Below are 20,744 nucleotides of genomic sequence, written 5' to 3'. Positions count from 1 at the left end.
CGCGGGGCCGGGCGGCTCGGCTCGGAACGACACGACACGCCCCGGGGCGGCGGCCGGCGCTCCGCCGGGCCCGGCCCGCAGGTGGCGGCGGGGCGCGGGGCGGGGGGGACGGGCCGGCGGCAGCCTCGTGACCCGCCCGGGCTCCGCTCGGCCCGGCTCCTTCGTGTGCGGAGAGCGCCCGACCCGCGCCGCGCCGTCCCGCTCCCGCCCGGCTCCCCGCCGCTGCCTCCGATCCTTACGAAACGTCCCACCCCGCTCCCCTCCATGAGTAATAATTCACAGAGTCAATTAGGTTGGAAAAAACCTCTGAGATCATCGTGTCTGACCCATGACCGAAAACCCGCCTGTCAACCAGACCATGGCACCAAGTGCCACCTCCAGGGACGGTGACTCCGTCACCTCCTTAGGCAGCCCATTCCAACGTCTAACCACCCTTTCTGTGATGAAATTCTTCCTAATGTCCAACCTAAACATCCCTTGGCATGGTTTAAGACTGTGTTCTCTCCTGCCCTCAGCAGTGTAGGTGCTTGGGATGGGCTCTATGATCGCATAAGGCAGCTGAAAGGCCTGACAGAAGTGTAATTTTAAAAACATGGTGCAGACGGTGTGGACAGAGTTACTCCCACCTTGTTTCTGTAGGAAGGGTAAGCTCATGCTCTGTTTGCGGGCTGGCGTGTGCACTGGTTTTCCACAAATTCCCAGAAATGCAGAGTCCAAAGCAGTGCACTGGCCATAAGAGAAGGCGTGGCACAGGGACCCAAGCCACCAGAGAGGGTATAACAGCAAGGCAAGGAGCTGGGAAGAGGGGAAGCAGCAGGAGCAGCCTTGCAATGAGCGGGGAAGATGAGAGTAAGAAAAATCTGAAGCGACTTCTAGCAAACACATTGAGATAAATTCAAACATATTTCAGGACAGCTGTCATTAACGCTCCCAGTAATAATTAACCAGTAGTCCCACAAGTTTTGTACTGCATAAAACTCATAGTTTTATTTTCATTAATATCTCGAACCAGTGGTCATGTTTAATTACCAAGAAAAAAATTTAGGGATTACTTCCAAGTAATTGAGTCCTTATGACAGCTGCATGTCACTTAAAAGCAAAATTGGGTCCCAGTTTATTGTTTAAAGGGCAGTTACCCATGTATGACTTTATTAGATGTAGTTTATCATCATATTTTTGCAGCTTGCTTTCGTGAAAGATCTGAAAAAAAAGAAGCAGCAGCACACTTTTTATGACTTAGTGATTAAAAGTATCAATTAAGTTAGTACTAAAATATCTTCACTACAGCTCTTTATCAAAATAAGACTTCATTTGTATTTCTTAGTTGAAAAAAGTCCATGAGGAGAAAACACTGTATCATTATTTTAGTTACTATATATTTTCCACCTCTCACAACAGATGTATATTCCTTCTCTCCAACAACTTAAGTCTAATCCAATCTTGCATCTAAAAGTATTTGTTTCTTGTGCTGCAACCCCTTTGTAAATCATGGGGCACAGAGGGAAGAAATCTGACCCAGGTGCACAGCGGTTACAAGGAACTGTAACATTGGCACAGGGAGAGTACCATTTTAATAATTAAAAAAAGTCTAATAGTTATGTTTTAGAGAGGAAAGAAACAACACATTCTTATCCAAGCAGTCAACTAAATTGAAAAATCATTTTGTAGTGATGTATTAGCACAAGCTATGCAAACATTTTGCCGTTTCTAAGCTAAATCTGGAAGCAGTATTTTTTTTTTTTAAGCATATGTAAAATGTAAACTTATTTAGCAAGAAAGAATGCAGGTGGATGTTCATCCCTGGAACTGTATCAGGTTTCTTGCTAATTATAATTTTGGCTTGAAGAAGAAGTGACCTTGCTCAATGCTGGGATGAGTATTTCCACAAAACTTAGATCACCGTTTGCCCAAAAGACATAGTCAGACACTGACCAACAGCACAGCTTAAGCCAACTTAAACAGCTTTAGCCCTCCACTCCATCCCAGCCTCATATTCCTCGCACTGAGCTACTCCCCCCACTGCTTCCCAGAGCAAATATTTGTGCAGTCACACAGTGTGGCAGAGGGTGGAGCCCACCAGCACAAAAGTTAAGGCTGCACAAATAAATATAATGCACAATACAATTTTCACATTGCTATTGGCCCCAACTCCCAGAGAAACACATGCCCAATCATGTGCTCCAAGGGGAGCAGTGTAGCCCAACAGGCTTGGACTGGCAGAGACCTGGATGTGACTCTCACTTCAGCTGGCCTCAAGCGAGAACCCAAGCAAGTTGCTTCTCTTTTCACACCCTGCTTTGGTAATCGCCTCCCTCCTTCACAACTGGCTTTGACAGCTACAAGTCTGCAAGGGTGGGATGAGATGGGCTGCCAGGAGGCACAGGAGCAGAAAAAAAGCAGCTCTCCTGCACAAGGGGCAGCCTGAAACTCTGAAACCATGTGAAGACACACCAGAATGATGTATCTGGAGGTATTCTGCCCCACCTGAAAGACATACCATTTAGTCTCATAAAAACAAGCCAAAAGAAAGGTTTGTGACTGTGTTCAGCTTTCGGTTTTGGATGATGGCTGGGGAGGAGAAAACACTGTTTTAATGAAGGAAAGGGAACAGAAAAGATCCAAAAGCTCTTAGTTTTTCTATTTTTTTGCTACATTATACACAAGTTCAGCACATGAGAAGCCCTAGCAAGCCCCGATTTATGTGACACTCTGTGGTACAATTCCTGAAGCAGCTCAAGATGCTGTAACTCCTTTCCACTCTTGCAAGAGGAGATCCCACCACCCTGCTCCCAGCTCAGGCTCATACAATCACCTCATACAGACTTGGGGCTTCATCAAACTGTCTCAAGACTGGATAAAAATCTTATTTAAGAAGCTTCTGGTTTTCATTTGTTTTTTGTAGGATCCCAGCATCTCAAGCTTTGCAAAATAGTTCATCTCAAGTGCCTCTGAAAGGGAAGGTAAAATTCTAACAATCCCATTCACAAGCACAGCTCCAAAGAACACCTGAGCAATGGATATACCCAACATGACACTGTGTATGGAAGGACAACACTTGAACCAGCTTCCACCCAAGTCTTAACACCTAAACTCCTGCACCTTCTTTTCTCCTTGTTTACAACACCAAGAAATACTAGTAGTGGTGCTATCACATTTCAATCCAATAAATATGATATGCATCTATCACAGTGTTACTGTCCCGGTACTTTGGGTTTGTGGGCTGGCACCTTCCATGGGGGTAGATGCCACATACAACACAGGCTGACACTGTTGTGGGTTTCTAATGCTGCTAGATGCATAATGACCTAAATATTTACACATGGAGAAATTGCATCAGGAGATTATAAGATAGCTTACTCCTATGCCCAAAGGAAGTCTCTGCTAGGACTTTAGGCACAGAAAAATTCCTACTATTGTGTCATTTAAAAACTTAATCACAAATTCAGGCAATACACTTCCGATATTTTTAAGACAACTGTTTGCTATCTACAAACTTGCATTTTCAGTAAAAAAGAAGCCCAGAGAAGAAATGTGGATGACACCTGGAGAGCAGCCCATGCAGCTATCAGTTCTTAATTTCCAATTTAAAGATATGGTTCAGTGATATTTTAGTGCACACTGTGAAAGTAGAGCATAATGGATTTGAGAAAATACAGTCTACTTTTACACTGTGCCCATCTTCTGAATTTTAGTTGAATTGTTGGAAAGGAAAAGTGATAGTAAACAAAGTGCATATAAAAAGGCCACTATATTTTTCAAAAGTTGAGAGGGAAGGTATCCTGGCCATCTGTGTTTAATTGGAATCCTTCAGAGAGTAAATGTCAGCTTTCAAAATACACAAGGGAATGTTTCTTCAAGTAAATGGTAGCAGAAGTCTCCAGAAATTATTCCTTGGTAGCAGAAGGGCTAGAGAGGTGTCTGAAATTAAATGGGTTCACAATCAAGCACCAGGCAGCTTTAATATCGTCCATTTTGTCCTTTCAACTGCGCCTCCAACCTACCGAAGGCAGGTTTGGCAAAGATGCTGCCTTTGCCAGCAGTACACCAACATCCCACACAGCTACAAACTCCTGACCTTGTGTAGCCTTGCACAAACTCTTCTTGGATCATCTCTAAGGTATTCCTAGGTCACATCCTAGCAATGGCAAGCCTCTAGGAAAATTTACTTTTCATCACTCTTTCAAGTTCCTTCCTTCCTCCTTTTGTTATAGGTTTGCCTCTGCTGACCTATATTGCTTCTCAATATTTCTGAGAATAGTTTAAAATGTGAGTATGTTCTTCTTTCTACTTTCAAGCAAGCTGTGGAGGAAAAGAATTGCAAAAATCCAGGTAGTAGATACAGCTCAGACACAGGACAATCTCTGATTCACTCTCAGACAGAAACTACAGGCTCCAACTTCTCCCTGGTACTTCTTTAGCAACCCCAAGCACACTTTTCCCTTCCCATCCTCTCCTTGCACTGGTTCTAATCCATGTGGTACCTGTTAAGCCTTCCACTGGTCCTATTAAATGCCTTACTGTGGCAGAAAGCTGACTGGGGAGGATGGGGAATGCTGGCTGTTCTTGAACTAGATCAGACTGTGATGAACACTGCCAGCTAAAGACATCAGACCTCCTTCTGTGGTAGTAATAACTACTACACTGGGCTTGCACTCAGGTAAATTTTTCACCCTATGATTGCACAACAGTCACCAAAAAAAAAAACCACCAAAAAAAACCCCATTACTTGGGAATGCTACAGGCTGAGGGGTGGGACAGAGGTACTACTTAACCCATAGCTTTCTGACTTGAGCTAGCTCTTATTCTGTCCTCCCTCTGCACACTCCTTGCTCATTTGTTTCAGAAAGTGCACTGGAAGTTATTTAACATCCTATAAATACCCCTGCCAGTAGGTGTGACAGAAGTCATGCTTGTAAACCCACAGCTCAAAGGCAAGTCACGCAAAGAAATGAAAATAGAGATAGAACAAATTTATACCCCATACTACTTCTCTGAGTGAGCTTTAGACCCCACAAAAATCATGAAACAAAAAGAGTTAAACCATGATCTGCAAATATTTTCAAAATACAACACAATGTTACCGAGTTTTCCCAGGAGAAAAATGAGAAATCGTCATGTGTCACCTAATGCTATTGGTAAGCACACTCAGATAGACAGTTAAAGCTTTGGCATCCTAAAATCCAACTCACTTATAATTTGCTAATTTCCAATTCTTCATTCAGAGTGACTAAACTGAATGAAGCTGGCCTACAAAAAGGCCAGCTTTCCTTACATCTTTGAATGCCATCTGCAGAAACTGTTCCAGCACACACCCTACAAGAAACAAGGCAACTAATCAGAAGGAAATGGACAGAGGAATGCATTTTATACCAACAAAGAGCTAACTCTATCTGGTTTTACTTTTTTTTTAAATCTAGAAGAGCTTACTGTTTGAAAAGGCACAACCTGTTTCTGAAGCAAGGCAGAAAATAGTATAATTCTAATTAAGGCCCAAGTATAATTTTGCACTGTAAAGGTAACACTATTTTATATACAGAACACCTCAATACAACATACTTACAACAAACAAAGCCAAAATGAACTCTTTTTTGTTACTGAATTACTGAAAATCCAAAGAGAACCAACAAGGGCATAGCAATATCATGTCTTTATTCCAAATTCTCACACAGTATGTGTATCAGCCCTGAAAATTCCTTTAAAATATACTTTAATAAAATACAAATCTGTACAATCCTGACTACAGTAAAATTATGCTAAATCCTTAATTTTACAAATGAAATGATCACTTGTTGGTACAGCTGGTTTGAAAGACAAGTATTAGGGTGCCTATCTATCTCTACAGATTTGCATTCAAACGTTTTAAGCAAATACGGATTTGCCACTACTGTGCAAGAAAGATACAAAGCTAAGGAGGTACAAGACATGAAGTAAAATTTATAAATACTGATACAATTCAAAAACATATGAATGAAAGAAAAGTCTAGACTTTCTAAGGATAAGAACCAACCTTTCCAGAAAGAAAGTCAGTTTTGATTCTTGAAGCAGAACAGCACACCCAACATCATCCCACAAACTTCAGATCCCCCACTTTTATACGCCTTCAGAGCTATGCTGCATTAACAGGATGGTTGTATTTGCTCGGGAATCCTTGCAAGGTCAGTTTTTGAAGAATACTAGCTTAATCTGAAACCATTAGACATGTTACTATACCAGTAGTGGTAAACTTGGCCTTTGCTCTTTTCCTTTCTTACACACACAAACACAAAATCCAGAACTATTTGTAAACATGTTGTTCTGTAGTTTTTCTTTTTGATGTCCGAATGTTGTAATCCCTGATACAAGAAAGAAAAAAAAATCGGGGATGTGAATGAAAAGAAATATATGCTAAGTGACACTATGTTGCAAAGACATCCAGAATGAACATAAAACTGAGGACTGGGCAAATTTTATATAGTCCAACAGTGGTTTCTTAAGTGCGGACACTTTGTAGTTGGCTAAGAAACCTCATAAAAAAGTTGTAACTGTATTTCTTTTCTCTGCTTGTTCTGTGAGTCACTCATTACATTTTTGGGTGTTGCAACACATTCATGAATAATAAACACATACTGGGAAGAAGAAAAAAAACCAAAACAGTGTTCACAGTGGATTTTTTAATGTCTGTATTTATCAGTATAAAAATCAAGAATGAAGCTGAGATTTTCAGAAGTCTCTATGCAAGGAATGCTATTAATCACAGACAAAGTATTTGGTACACCCAGACACTAGTGCACAGACACAGGCTAAAGTTACAGCACAGCCGTGTCAGTATTGCTGTTATTGTTTGGCCTCTTTACAGGGTGGGAGCAGAGGGGGAGGGATCACCATGTTCCCCATCAAACCCTCTCCTGAGGAAGGACAGCTAGGCACCGCCCTTAGACAGTTCTGGACCCAAAGCTGCACTTCTGCAGCTGCCTGGTTTTTTGTGGTTTTTTTTTTTTTTTTTTTTTTTTTTTTTTTTTGTTTGTTTGTTTGTTTTTTGGTGTGGGGTTTTTGTTTTTTTTTTTTTTTTTTTGGTTGGTTGGTTTTTTGTTTGTTGTTTTGCTTTTTTTTTTTTTTTTTAAATTAATTTTCTTTTAAAGACCAGAGATTTCGGAGGCTGCACAGTCCCAGAACGCCATCTGCACTACAGGAAATTACTGCTGATGTCTTAAAGAAGTACCAGGGAATTATTTATCCATATTTGTGTTTTAGACAATAACAAAAAGAGCACCCAACAGATGCACGTGTCAGGGTGGTTGCTGTAAGTTCTTCTACTGCTCCTGTCAGATGAAAAAATGTTTACTTCTATTCCAATTTCTTTTATCCTTTCAATCCCACCACCTTATGCAGGCCACACTGGCTACCTCACACACTTGTGCTGACTCCCTGTATGGATGCAGACCACATTCATGGAATTAAAGGAAATCCAGATAAACATCATTTTTAGAAAAATGTTGAGCTAGAGTTCCATGAATATTTTAGATGCTTACAAGAATTCAACAGGGCATTTCTTCACTGCTCAGGATGTGAACACAAAGGAAAGGAAAGTGTGTTTATTACTGCTCTTCCAGTTGCTCTAATTAATGGAGAAAGATAAAAGTGGTAACTTGGAGAGGCAGGAGATAGAAAATAAGTTATGAAAAAAGTAAGCTCATGTGAATGAATCAATTTTCCATTGCAACTCACTCAGGCTGAGGCCTGGCTATTAAAGAACAGTTAGCTAGAAACGCAACCTGGTTACTTGCTTGTTCAGGAAATAATATTTTTAGTAGCAGGCTTAACTATCCAAATACATGCTACATTAACCAATTGGTAAATACATAAATCATGGAGAAGAGAGGGGAAAAAATAAAGACTGCAGGACACAAAAAGGAGGGGTATTGAGGAGCTCAGCGCTGCTGGGAAGGGGAACTGGCTGCTAAAAGGCCAACATTTTCATCTCTCAGCTACACTTCAAGTCACAAAAACAACAGTTTCCATCTCTATGCTCATCTTCAGCCAGGCAAGCAGTCCTACCAGCATATCCTGTAGGACTGAGATCCTGTGGATCAGTCCAAGAAACCAAACCATCACCTCTGCTATTGTCACTTGCCCATAAAAACAAGGTACAGCAGTCAGACACATCCTGAACAGGCACGGAGGTTCAGCTCCAGGGAGAATTATTGCTACTGTGATGTGTTTTCCAAAAGCCTCCCAGGAATCATCTTTCTTGGTTCTGTGGTCTAGGGAGCCCTGAAACCAAAACTAGGAAGCAGAGGCTAAGAGAACAAGAAGACATTATGGCAGGCACAGTTTCCCACATGTGATTTTTCTCCTGCTTTCTACTAACAGAGGTCATTCTGTTATTAATGGAAGCAGCTCAATATTCTCCCCAAATAACCTGTCATAAAGGTTTAGTAGTCTCAATGCTACATTCAAACTACCATATATAATTTATATTTATTATTTCAGTTTAATTTTGTCTTTTTAGCATTTCAATATATATGTTTAAACGTATAAAATAATTTTGTCCTGCATTTATTGAAGGTCCATCAGCTTTAAAGATATGTGTGCTCTGAAAAACACCCCACTAGAATTGAGTGATTTCAACTCCCTCCACCACCGTCAAGGAACAAGTGTGCTCACATTCTAGCACAGTACCCTAAATTCAGAGTGCTTCATCTACTGCTTCTCTGTAACTAATTTTATTTCTTGAACTTTTCCTTTTAATGTTCCCCATTTTTGGCAAGACTCATTAGAAATGTTTTCCAGCTTTCCATAACAGACAAGAATATACCATTTGTGACTGAGAGCACAGAAGTCTTCCTGTGTAACTGAAGAGTAACATCAAACTAATTTAATTTTAATATTAAGAATAACAATAATTAAAACAACCTTTTTTAAGACAGTAGTCAGTGATCTCACTGATGAAGGAGAAAGAGTAAAGAAAATTACTTTTTTGGGGTTTTTTTTTCCTTAATTGCTCTCATCCTGAGGCCTGTTGGTTTTATGATATGATCCCTTGCTGCTTTGCATAAGCGAGCAGCAGCTTACTTCCTGCTACTCTGTTTCATGAGAAAATGAACTCCTCTACCCTAAACAAGCACCCTTTAATTCTTTTATTGCTAATCCTTACTTGCATGTAGCAGGATGCTGCATCCCCAGAAGATCCTAAACAATCTGTCTCGGGGTTGTGGTTATAGGTGATTGTAACAGTGTTAGGTGCATTATTTCTACTTAATTTTCTGAAAATAAACAAATTTTCCTAAATATACTAAAACATACTAAATTTCCCCTTTCTACTCAAGTATATGACATTATCCAGTGAATGTTTTCAAAGCTAGCCAAGTATATTATTTGTGCACCATTCTAGCAAAAGTCAGATTTAGAGGTACAGGATTTATGAAACAAAATTATACAACACATTGGAAAATTCACCACACAGGAAAAATGCTACCTGCATCATCAGAAAATGCAGATTTGCATTTCTGTGGTGAAATGGCAGCTGGAGATCATACAGAGAGAAAACAGAGGAGAGAGCACCCCGCTTTGGGTACAAATCAACAGGTACAGTGCCCAGGGAACAGTTCATGCCTGTAGTCAGAAAGGAGTAGGCTGAAGACCTGACCTGAGGATCTGCAGGCCAGAGTTAATGCAGCAAAAAGCTGTTAATCTACACAGACAAAGCAAAACAGGGAAAACAGCGTGTAACAATTTAGTAGTTGTGTTGGCCTACTTTTAGTTTAAAATCACTGCCTCTTGTCATTATCTGACATACAAAGTCCCTATCCCTCCTTTCTGTAAGCCATGATAAGGTCTCCTTGGAACCTTCTCTTTCCCAGGCTCTCCCTGCCTGACTTTGTAGGAGAGGTGCTCCAGCCACCTGATCATCTTCATGGCCCTCCTCTGGAGCTGCTCCAACAGGTCCATGTCTTTTTTTTTGCTGAGGATGCCAGAGCTGGATGCAGCACTCCAGCTGGGATCGCCCAGAGGTGAAGAATCGCCTCCTCACCCTGCTGGCCACACCAATTTTGCTGCAGCCCAGGATGTGATCAGCCTTCTGGGCTGCAAGCACACACTAGTTGGCTTATGTCCAGCTTTTCATCCACAGGAAACCCCAAGTCCTTCTCCACAGGGCCACTGACATTTTGTTTTACCAAAAAGCTCCTCTCTACCATCAACATCACAGAATCATAGAGTAGTTTGAGTTGGAAGGGACCTTCAAAGATCATCCAGTCCACCCCATTCACCATGGATATGGACTTCTTGCACTAGATCAGGTTGCTTAAAGCCCCACCCAACCTGACTTTGAACACCTGTTCATCCACACTATCCCTCTGACTCCAAGCAGAGCAGAAATACACTTCTACTAGCCATGCAAGCAAAGGCCCCAAAAGGTATCTCCTTGTCATCCATTTATTTTCACTTTTATTAAACACCAAAAGTGCAAAGAGTTGAAATCCTCTGGGGAAAAAAAGAACAAATATCACTACTGTGATAGTACAAAGCTGGTGGCAGGCTGCTAATTCACCTACTCTTTTTATCCACATCCCTGATGGGGCCTTATTGCCTCACTTTCCCCATTATTTTCCCCTCAGGTCTGATCACTGCCACCAATCCCAGGCTAACAACCATACCTGATTCCCCACAGAACTGCCTGAGGCTTTCTGTACCTCCCTCCTCATTTGTAAAGCACAGCAAAGTAAGTCCAGACTGTCTAAAAGGAATTGGAAGATCTTGAGTTTGAACTCTTGGTCATATCCAATTGGGAAAGCTCTGGTGCTTCACTGATGGCTACCATTCACTTAGAAAATCTGATCATTAATTAGGCGAAAAAACTGCTTGTCCATGCTTCATGCTCTTAATCTCCTCAAAACTACATCCATGTTCTATGAACTACTATGTTCTGGAGACAAGGAGAAAGAAATTTAAGCTGTAATTATAGGCAACTGGTCTTCAATGTTATTTGGTAGCAGCATTCAGATTTTAGTCCATTTTTCTCATATTTAGCAAAAAGTAACACTGTGTTCTTAAAAAGGACACAAAAAATCCTTCAGTAAACAAATATCCACACACTAAGCTAGATGAGAGGGATGTAAATTTCTCACTACAGGTAATCAATTAAACTCAACATTCTTCTGCAAGCACTGATCTAGCTCCCAATTATTCAATAGGAATTATCACAACTTTACCAGTGGGATTATTAAATTTCTTCTGTGTCTCATTCCCCTGGCTCATGTTCTTACAGTTAGAAAGAGAAAGCTACTTTGGATTGCCTTTTTCTGCTTCCTTCTCTTTCTAATTTGTTTTACCTTCTTTTCTTTCACTCCCAGCTCTATTCCCTATTCTTCAGGCATATAAATGAACATTCAAATACATTTTGTAATAAAGATAGGAAAATTTGATTGTGGTGGCGCTCCAGAGCAAAAGTATGGAGACATTTGCTTTTAAGCCATCCAAGCTCTGATCATGTTCCAGTCAGAATCCACATACAATTGTCATTTCCTCCCTGCTTCTCTGGAGATTGTAAGTAATACTTTTCTGGCAGATGAAACAAGTAATCCCAAAAAAGGGATTCCTCCCCAGCATGGTGAAAAAAAACCAAACAAAACAAAAACCTTCAGAATTTTTAATTTTACTTGTCTCCAGTTCAGTAACAAACTGAAAGCCATTATTTGAAAATGCAACTAGGTAAGAAAGTGGAGCACACAAACAACAAAGAATCAGTGACAGCCACTGATTCATAAGGCCACCTTCTTGCATCTGTCCTCCAGTTTCTTTAACACAGTATCCAAAATCTGTGGTTTCCCTAATACTTCCCATTAAGAATAGGTTGCTTTTCTAAAAAGCAGTCATCCTGCAAACGTGATCACAGTGCTATGCAAAAGAACCACAATCATGCATGTTCTCCCTTAAACAACACCTGCACAAGTACTTCTGCCTATTGAAACACCTATAGCAAGACTACTGCTCAGTCTGATAATAACGTCTACTGAATAGAAACTTGCATCTGAACATACATGTTCCAACTCCAAATAAAAGATTGGGAGAGTTGATCCGGCTATCCACCACATCACAAACCAGAAACTCCAACAAACTACAGCATCTAACTGTATTTAATGTTGCTACATGTCTTGATGTCAATCTGAAACAAGGAAAGTGTGAATCCAGGAGACCTAGAGGATTAAAAAATTTTTAAAAAAGTAATATTCTCGATAGGTGTTGAGGCAAAAACATGAGATCTGAAACTGAGTCTGAATCTCAAAGTATGTAATGAAGTATACAGTATTTTGCAGTAATTCTCCACAGGAAAGGCATTCTCTCTAAAAATACCTTTTTTTTTTTCCCTTGAGGAAAACATGAAATTAGTAGTTTTCTTTGAGTAATGTGTACAGATTTGGGAAAAGAAGATAAAACTCCACATACGTGGTAAACACAATGGAAGGCTTGTACAGTAACAGTCTCATGTATGACCTGACCTTTCAGCTGCTAGTCAGTCACACACAACGATAAAACAGAGACTACAAACTCCCATTTTTGATACAGCTTTTATTTCAGAGGGACAAAACACAACATCTACAAAGGTTAACATAATGGTTTTCTTGCAGAAAACACATGAAGACCTTTTATGCCAACAACATCCTGAAAACATGCTGTCCTGAAAATCTGTTATATCTGACCTCTGCTTTAGACTGCCCCAAAATGTACATCCAGAGACAAAGAAAGCAACTACATCAGACTTTAGGTAATGCATTTGCAATAATTCACCTCAAATGAGGTACACAATGATACAATCACCCCCTCCCCTCCCAAAAGAGTACAATAATGATAGAAGTATACTGCTATACTTAATCTTAAGGACATGAGAACAATTTAACATAATAGATGCGTCCTAGAAAAAATTCAGGAACGGTCATTTGCAAAGAACATAAAAGTGTATTTCTGTCTCTCACAATCATGGCTGTAGTATACTTCTGATCAGAAACCAGTTTGTTCATTAATTAAAATATTATACCTGTAATGGTTGCCAAGTTTTGCTACATGATAATATTAGCATTTGAAAACTGAATTTGAAAAATTCTTAGTAATCTTTTTATAAATCCTTCAGACCAAATCTATTAACCCACAAAATTAGGTCAACTAAGAAAACCTGAAAAAAAACCCCTAAAGGTTTGTTTGGGCTGGCTTAAGATGAAGGTTTCACTTGAAAAGGCATCCAGTTGAAGACAGCTGCACAGAGCACATGAAAATCCAAACACACAAGCAAAGAGCTCAGCTCAGTGGAATAAGCAGGTGCTGGGGAAACCTATTCTCTGCACAAAACTACATGTCGGCATAATTCCCCTCTACCAGAGGAAAACATAAAAGTAAAATGCTGGCACAGGTCTGCCAGCACAAGGTTGAAGAAAGGTTTACAGTTCTAGATTCTGTGGATACATCTCATTTCCAATATCTCCACTAAAACACTACTGATTTCCTTAACCCTTCTCCCATCAGTTTCTCAGCACAGTTAGAGAATCTGCCTCAGCTTTGCCACCTAGGCTCCCCAGTACCTTTTGAGGGAAATAAATCTACTGTTTTAACCAGGTAAGTTAAGCAAAATAATTTTGGCAGAAACAGAAGGGTTCCTATTTTCAGCTGGCAGGTCAGGGGCAGTAAATGCACGCAGAAGATGAGTGACCAGCTGCCAGGGGTGGGGGGATGACTGATGCAAAAGACAAGCAGACATCACAGCTATGGACTATGCTCTAGAGATTCATTGTTCCTTAGACAACACATTATCACAACATAACTGGATGTTGGATTCAACAACGACAAAGTTGGATCAGTCAGTGTTCCTATGGCAGTACGTGAACATTAAGTACTGTCACACCCTTTTTCTGACCAGTGTTGCTGTCCTCCTACCCACAATACCACTTCCCTTGTCATTTATCTTAAAAAAATACCAAATCCCATGACACAGGATGGCATAACCTTGTCACCTCTTCAGTAAACTGGTGACAAAGTCCACCCTCAGCTTCCCTTAAAACAAACATATTTGCTGTAATTCTCTTGATCAACAGTGGACCTTAGAAACAACAGACCTTTCAATTTCTCCCAGAACTTTCCCTTTTAACAGAATGAAAGAACAGAGAACAGATACCAGAATGCCGTTCAATACCCCCTTGCCTGGAAAAGGTCTTTGAAGGTCTGCAGCAAGCTGCAGAATCCTACAGCTTTTCCACTGCTCCACCACCAGGTCACACCCCCTCTCTGAAGAGCCCAAACACACCCCAGAATCATCCAACACAGGCTGACGTGCAAGCTGCTGGAAACGGCACAGTGGCAGAGCCTCTCTGGGCAGCAGCAGATGCTGAAACAGAAGCTGCAGCAGCAGATACCATGTGAGCAACCTTCTGCCAGGACTTGGAGAGTGCTTGGCTTTCTACCTGAATCTATGACACACAAATGAGTCACAGAACAAGGTCAAGCAAGCTGAAACACCTCATTAAATTTTGTTGACGCCTGTATCGCCAGGAACTCCAAACAATGTATCTGCTTAATGTCACTATTGTATTAATCTAGGAAAAAAACCCCAGGATATCCACTGCCTAGAGTAGACAAGTAGATGTTAGTACTAGGTTTTAACAAGAAAAAAAGATTTCTGTACACATATACAAATAAAAGAAAGAACTTAAATTCTGGAGAGTGGGCAAAATTACATCTTCACTGGCCACATGTTTGCTGGATTAGGGACCAAATGGGAAGTTTGCACAACAGGTACAGAGTAATGCTTTCCATAAAAACACCTAACTCTTGACTATTCTGATTATAGTGACACTTGGCTGTGGTGAGGTGGAAAATCAAACCTGACAGATTACATAGTCCTACTACTATTTCTAGTATTTGTTAATTCAGGGTGCATAATTATCCTACACATGTAAGTTTGTGCTGTTAAGCATACAAACAGTCAGCTTTATAGCTCAATTATATAACAGTATTATGTTCAAATTTGATATGCCTCTGAGATGGACATGTAACAATTCTGACAATTTTAATCTCAGCCTCAAACCTTGTTTCACCTCACAAACAGGAAGGGAATGAAACTCACTAAATATTACAAACACAGTAAGATGTCACAAAGTAGAAAACTACAACCCATGACTGCACTTTCAAAACAGACACAATGTGGCAACACTCATTATCATCTTATATTATAACAAGTTTTATTCAAGTACTGAAACACCAAAATAGAATGCCAAATGTATTGTTCCCTGATTCTGATTTTCTGAGAAGAAATTTATTAAATAGCCGAACTAGAGCTCTTTAAAATTGAAAGCATCCAATCTGATTTATACTTTTGTTAAGTTGGCTCCTGCATGTCCTAGAAATCAATAGTGCATTATTATTAACTCCAATGAACATAGCAACAGGGCCAAACCCCAGAATGCTGTGCTGTCAATATCTTCTCAAGCATGAACATCTCAATGGGGCAGATGAGGAAAGTGTATTTGAAAATCATGTTTGAGAGGAGTGCTTGAATATTTCCAAGTCAGTGGAAACATTCATATATACATGCTTTCAAGTCTAAAGACAGTGACTTACAAGAACTTTGTCTCTTCAAGTTTGAGTTGTTCTCAACAAAAAAACTTCCAGTAAACTCATCCTATATGGAAAATGTTTTATTACCTTAAAACTTTCATAGGATATCTTAAAGTGTGAATGAAAAAGCCAAACTAAAACCACTGTAAAAGACTGAACATCAGATTTTTTATACCATATACATTAGAGTACATACAATAAAATACATTTTTTTACAGAAAGAAATAATTCAACGGTTTAGAGTATATTTGTCCTAGTTCAGCTGCCAGAGGAAAAAATATGTCTGTTTGTTATATCAAAAAGAATGGACTACGGAATTACATCTCATAGCTATCTAGGCTCAAGTTCAATTCCCAGGCTAAATTAAACCTTCAGGTTTATTGTGAAGCTGCTTGAAAAGGAGTGTTGCAGGTAATGCTTCAACTTGATTCAGGCAGTCAGTCATGTTTCAGGTTACAAAACTATTTCACTGACATACCCTCTGTTGTTTTACTGACTGCCGGGGGTGTTCTGCTGCCAGGCCACGTGCACGTTGCCTGCCTCTGTCTGCTTGCAGCAGATGTGGCTGCAGGAGAGGAATGACCGAAGGACAGAGAGATGGTTAAGAGGAGAGCAGTGAGCAGCTGACTTCTGAACACTGAGCAATCTCCTTGCCTATCTAAAGGCAGAAAAAAAAAAAAATTCATCCCTGAATATAACTGACAGTATCCTGAACAAAGAAAGATGATACATCAACCTGGGAATAGGAGGGGACTGTGTAAAGTGAGGATCTGATATCCTGTCACCAGCTGCCACCAGATGTGGTGATACTCTAGACGGAAGTACACAATAATTAATCACACTCCCAGAAGTCAAATTAGGCACCGAGAAAAAAAGGTCCTCCTGACTCAAGAGAAAACCAGCCAAGTTCTAAAGTGTAGCATTTTATTGTAATTTTGTCAAGGTAGCAATATGTGCTACAATACACAGAAAGCACTGCAAGTAATCTTGTTTTTTCAATCTAGGGAAAAACGCAGGTGAATGGAGTACAGTCCTTCCCCCTTCTACACACACGGGAAACATCCTCCACCAAAGCAAGTGAAAGCAAACCTTTAAGAAGAAAACCCCCACAACTTTAAACACTCACAGCAACTGCAAATCCACTACAATCCTTTACTGCCCTCATTGCTACTTATTAGTTCAAAGTACAACATGCCTAACTTCATCTCTCAGACACTGGATGGTCAAGTAAATATCATGTATTCTCCTTACACACATGCATGATCTATACAGGCACCATATCCTTCCTCAGATGTACAACCTGCAATTGTGACACGTGGTCTCCAAACCCTGGATCACTTTGGTCCCTGTGCTCTTATTAATATTTCACATCCTTCCTCGCGTGTGAGCAGCAAAACCAGACATGGAATTCCTGTGATCTTGCTAATGCCATGTACTTTCCTACTTCTGTGCAATATTTATATTGCTGCACAGCCAAGGACCACACTTCAGTTGAAGCATTGCAATGAAAACTCCTGTTGAGATGATTCTCTGCACAAATTCTTGAGCCTTCTTTCAATAAATTACCAGTTTGAGGACAGTCCCCTATCGTGCTGGTGTAACCACAATCCTGGTTCCTTTGTATGTGGCTGCATGAAAAATGCCTTCTGATGGATGCTGATCATTTAAAAAAATTATTTGGAGTATGGTACTAGTACTAGTAACTTGTTCCACACGTGCACAAACCTGCACATAATATTCTGGTAATGATGCGATATCATCACAAAAGCTGTGAATATATTGATATTAACCAGCCTTACACCAAGATCCAGCCCCCAGGCAACCTTACAAGAAACAGCTGCACTCCCATAGAAGAAAGGCACGCCTAAGTTCCTCTCTAAACTAAGAAAGATTTATGAAGCAACTTTGCCAATGTTTGTGGTATTTATTCCACAGTGACTCCATGGCACAATTGTTTTAAACTCACACTTCACTGCAAACTTAATAGATATATCAGGGACACAATATAGGGTGAGTCTGCTACAATAGAGCAATTGATGAATAGCTTCAGAATTTGGGAGATGTGGGTTTTTTACAATTCAAAATGCTGGGAAGCAATTTGCTTTAGTTCTACTGTAAACTGGTCTTTAACAATCGTTAAGTCATTTTGAAATATTCAGAACAAGTAAGCCCTGGCTTGTCATTTACTTCAGAGGCTCCATTTTAAAGTTTTCAACTTTTCACACAGGAAAACAATGAATAATGTGAGTAAGGAAAATCATTCATAGCATTAACCAAAGATGTTTAGGTACCTTTCTCTAGTAAGGAAAAAAAAAAAAAAAACAAACCAACAAACCAAAAGGACAATTAGTAGACCAGGTAACCAATCAAAACATTGTAATTCAGCAGCATATTTCCATGTACATAAATGTATACACGGGATTGGTGAAGCTTGTAGCATTGCCTATTAGGCAGCTGCTGAACACTTCCAGTGCAAGATGCTGCTTCTAGCTGCTTGTAACTTGGCCAGACTTTGACTCCTTGGCTTGAAATTTTCCAAGTTGAATGTCTGCCTCAGGCTAAATTCTGTTCCATGTGCTGTAGAAGTTACCTCTGAGTGACGGGTGCAGAAAGAAGCAGACTGGGATTAGAAGAACTTGGCCAAAATACTTGAGCTGTTTTCAGAACAAAACGAGGGAAAATGCTGTCTCCCAATGGCAATACACATCTGGAAACTTGAAAGGCTTTAATGCTCTTCTGCTCTTCTAATGCATCTTCTGATGACAGATCTGAATGAGGGGTGGAGCCCTTTTGGAGGTCCCCCTTTTGCTGCCTCCATGAAAAGTCCATCTGCATTTGGTCAAACGTCCAAAACCAAACTGCACTGTGTGCATTTTCAGTAGGTGCTTGCTAGGCCATATCCACATTCTTCTCAGCTCCTCATGGTGATCAGACAACACAAGTAATTATAAGCAAATACAGCAACACAGACCACAGGCATGATCTACCACCACTGGCTACCCTCAACAGGGGGCTCTGACAGCAGAGTCCCAGGTGTTACCTTACAAATCCAGCTGATGAAGGACAGTAACACAAATATGCTACCCTATGCTGCCTATCTGCTTTTTTGCACTTTTCCTAAGGAAAAGGAAATCTGGAAATTACTTACAAAATGCACTATTAAAAGTATGATAAGCAAAGCATAATTTAGAAATTATTAGAACTAAGTGGTCTACGTTAACTAAAAATGTCTCCTAGTGCTCATATGCATCAATCTCTATTAGATAAGTCTGTATTTGCAACTGACTTGGTCACATTTTTTCCCACTGAAGCTTTGCTATAATTAACACACAAACTCCTCTTTCTGCCCTTGCTCTCTAGAGTATCATCAAACACTTCCAAATCACAGAGGAAATTATTTATTTTCTCTCAGGTTCTTATACGCTTCTCATCACTACAGTAATCTGTAAGATAAAGGATACTGTTATCCACATATTTTTAACACAGGAAACTAAGATATATTAAAGCAAAAAATGATGGATACTGAGTCAGCAATTCTGACACTCAAGGCTTGTATTTCTAACGTGCTTAGACCTGCAAAACATCTTCTGTACACAGAGACCAAACAGACACTCATTTATGTTCCAGATGGTTAAGTTTAGCATAAGTGCAAAGCAGATCCCAGGCCAGGCTCCCAGAAAACCCAACAGACCACAGGCAAAAACCTTTATGTTTATGTGGAAATCAACGGCTGGGCTGCAAAATCCGATTCTCCAGCTGTCTCAGCCCCGAAGCTGCCTCTCCCTCTGCGTACAGTTGTTTGCCTATTTCATGTTACCTCTTCTCACTGCTGCCCAGCCAGAGAGCTGCTACACCTTGGGGGACGCATGTCGTGTCCCGAGCTGCCCGGGAAGGACGCTGGCACATCCTTGTCACAACCAACACCATCCTCGGGCACAGGCCCGAGGCAGACAGGTGAGCCCGGCATCCTGAGCACTTGGCTTTGCAAACTTACCGACGGGGTAGGGCTGGGCACAGGGGAGAGGCGGTAAATGTATAGAATATATAGAGATCAGTGACATCCGCTGGGTGGCAGGCATGTTTCACGGGACCCAGCGCGTATACGGAGCTACACAAAACGAAAGCTCCTAAATACTGGGCTTGTTCCCTGTCTCAGAAGCAGCAATTGAACTGACACGGTAAAGAAAAAAAAAAAAAAATTAAATCCCACAGAGGGAAGTTAACCTATTCTGCCTTGATTTTAACACCAGCTTCTTGTCCACGGTGCTGAGGCATTGGAACTGCCCTGGCACTCGGGGATTAGAGCTCTGCGGACACACAGTGTCCCATGTCCCTTCTCTGTGTGGGTGCCCTCACTCGCGGTAGCCGGGACCCTGTAAGAGTCTTCAGAGTGTCTGCTGAACTAATTAATGACCAATGCCTACTGAGGCATTTGGTCTTTAAACTCTCCCCCAATTTAACAAACTCAAGGGGGAAGGAATTTTTTTGGACTAACAGCTGTAAATGAGTCCTTTTGTGTAAGCAGCTAAACTTTAAAGTTGAAAGAAACATAAAAAGCCAGTATTTTCCACGGATTTCCACTTAGCATCTAAGCAGAATCATTTCAAAAGTTGCTTAGATGGAGAAGAGGCCATCAACCAAGTTTCAACACAGGGCGTATACTTATAGCCATGTTGTGAACTACATAAAAAGTACACTTATAATGGAAATGCTGACAAATGCAAAACTCCTGCAGCTAAGCTATGACAGTCTGACCACAAGCCCTCCTTGTGAGAGGAAAAGGCAACCGCCCCACCTCCTTTCTCAGGCAGCTCGACAGCGAGCTGGGGTAGGGGGTACTAGACACAGGTACCGCTGCCCTGAACTTGTAGGATGGATCGAGGCAACTCTTACTCCCCGTATTTCCCACATGTTGAATGAGCCACCTCCTTGTTTTTGCCATAAACAACCGGAGGGCCTCTTACAGCCATGACTCACTCCGCAGGCTTCTCCTCCACCCCTGTGCGTGACTGTAGCAAACAGGCTGCCAGCTGCAGCCGGTGAATTAACGCGACTTTTTTTCGCAGAACCGTGGGGAGATCAGTCACACAGGGCTAGGCGAAGGTGGGGTGGGGGGTGAGCGTGTGCTGGGGAACACCAGCCCGGGGTGAGTTTTATTTGTGGGG

The 20,744-nt window shown here is 40.9% G+C and overlaps 1 protein-coding gene across 4 annotated transcripts in view; it reads right to left on the bottom strand.

Moving 5' to 3' along the window:
* The window catches only part of ELF1 (E74 like ETS transcription factor 1), an 87,875-nt gene that overhangs the window by 66,475 nt on the left and 656 nt on the right, over positions 1 to 20,744 (bottom strand). The gene's annotated exons all lie outside the window — the stretch shown is intronic.

Source organism: Vidua chalybeata, chromosome 2 (genome assembly GCF_026979565.1).
Source record: "Vidua chalybeata isolate OUT-0048 chromosome 2, bVidCha1 merged haplotype, whole genome shotgun sequence".
Classification (NCBI taxonomy): domain Eukaryota; kingdom Metazoa; phylum Chordata; class Aves; order Passeriformes; family Viduidae; genus Vidua; species Vidua chalybeata.
The sequence above is the reverse complement of the archived record's forward strand: the minus strand, read 5'-3'. Positions and strand labels throughout refer to the sequence as shown.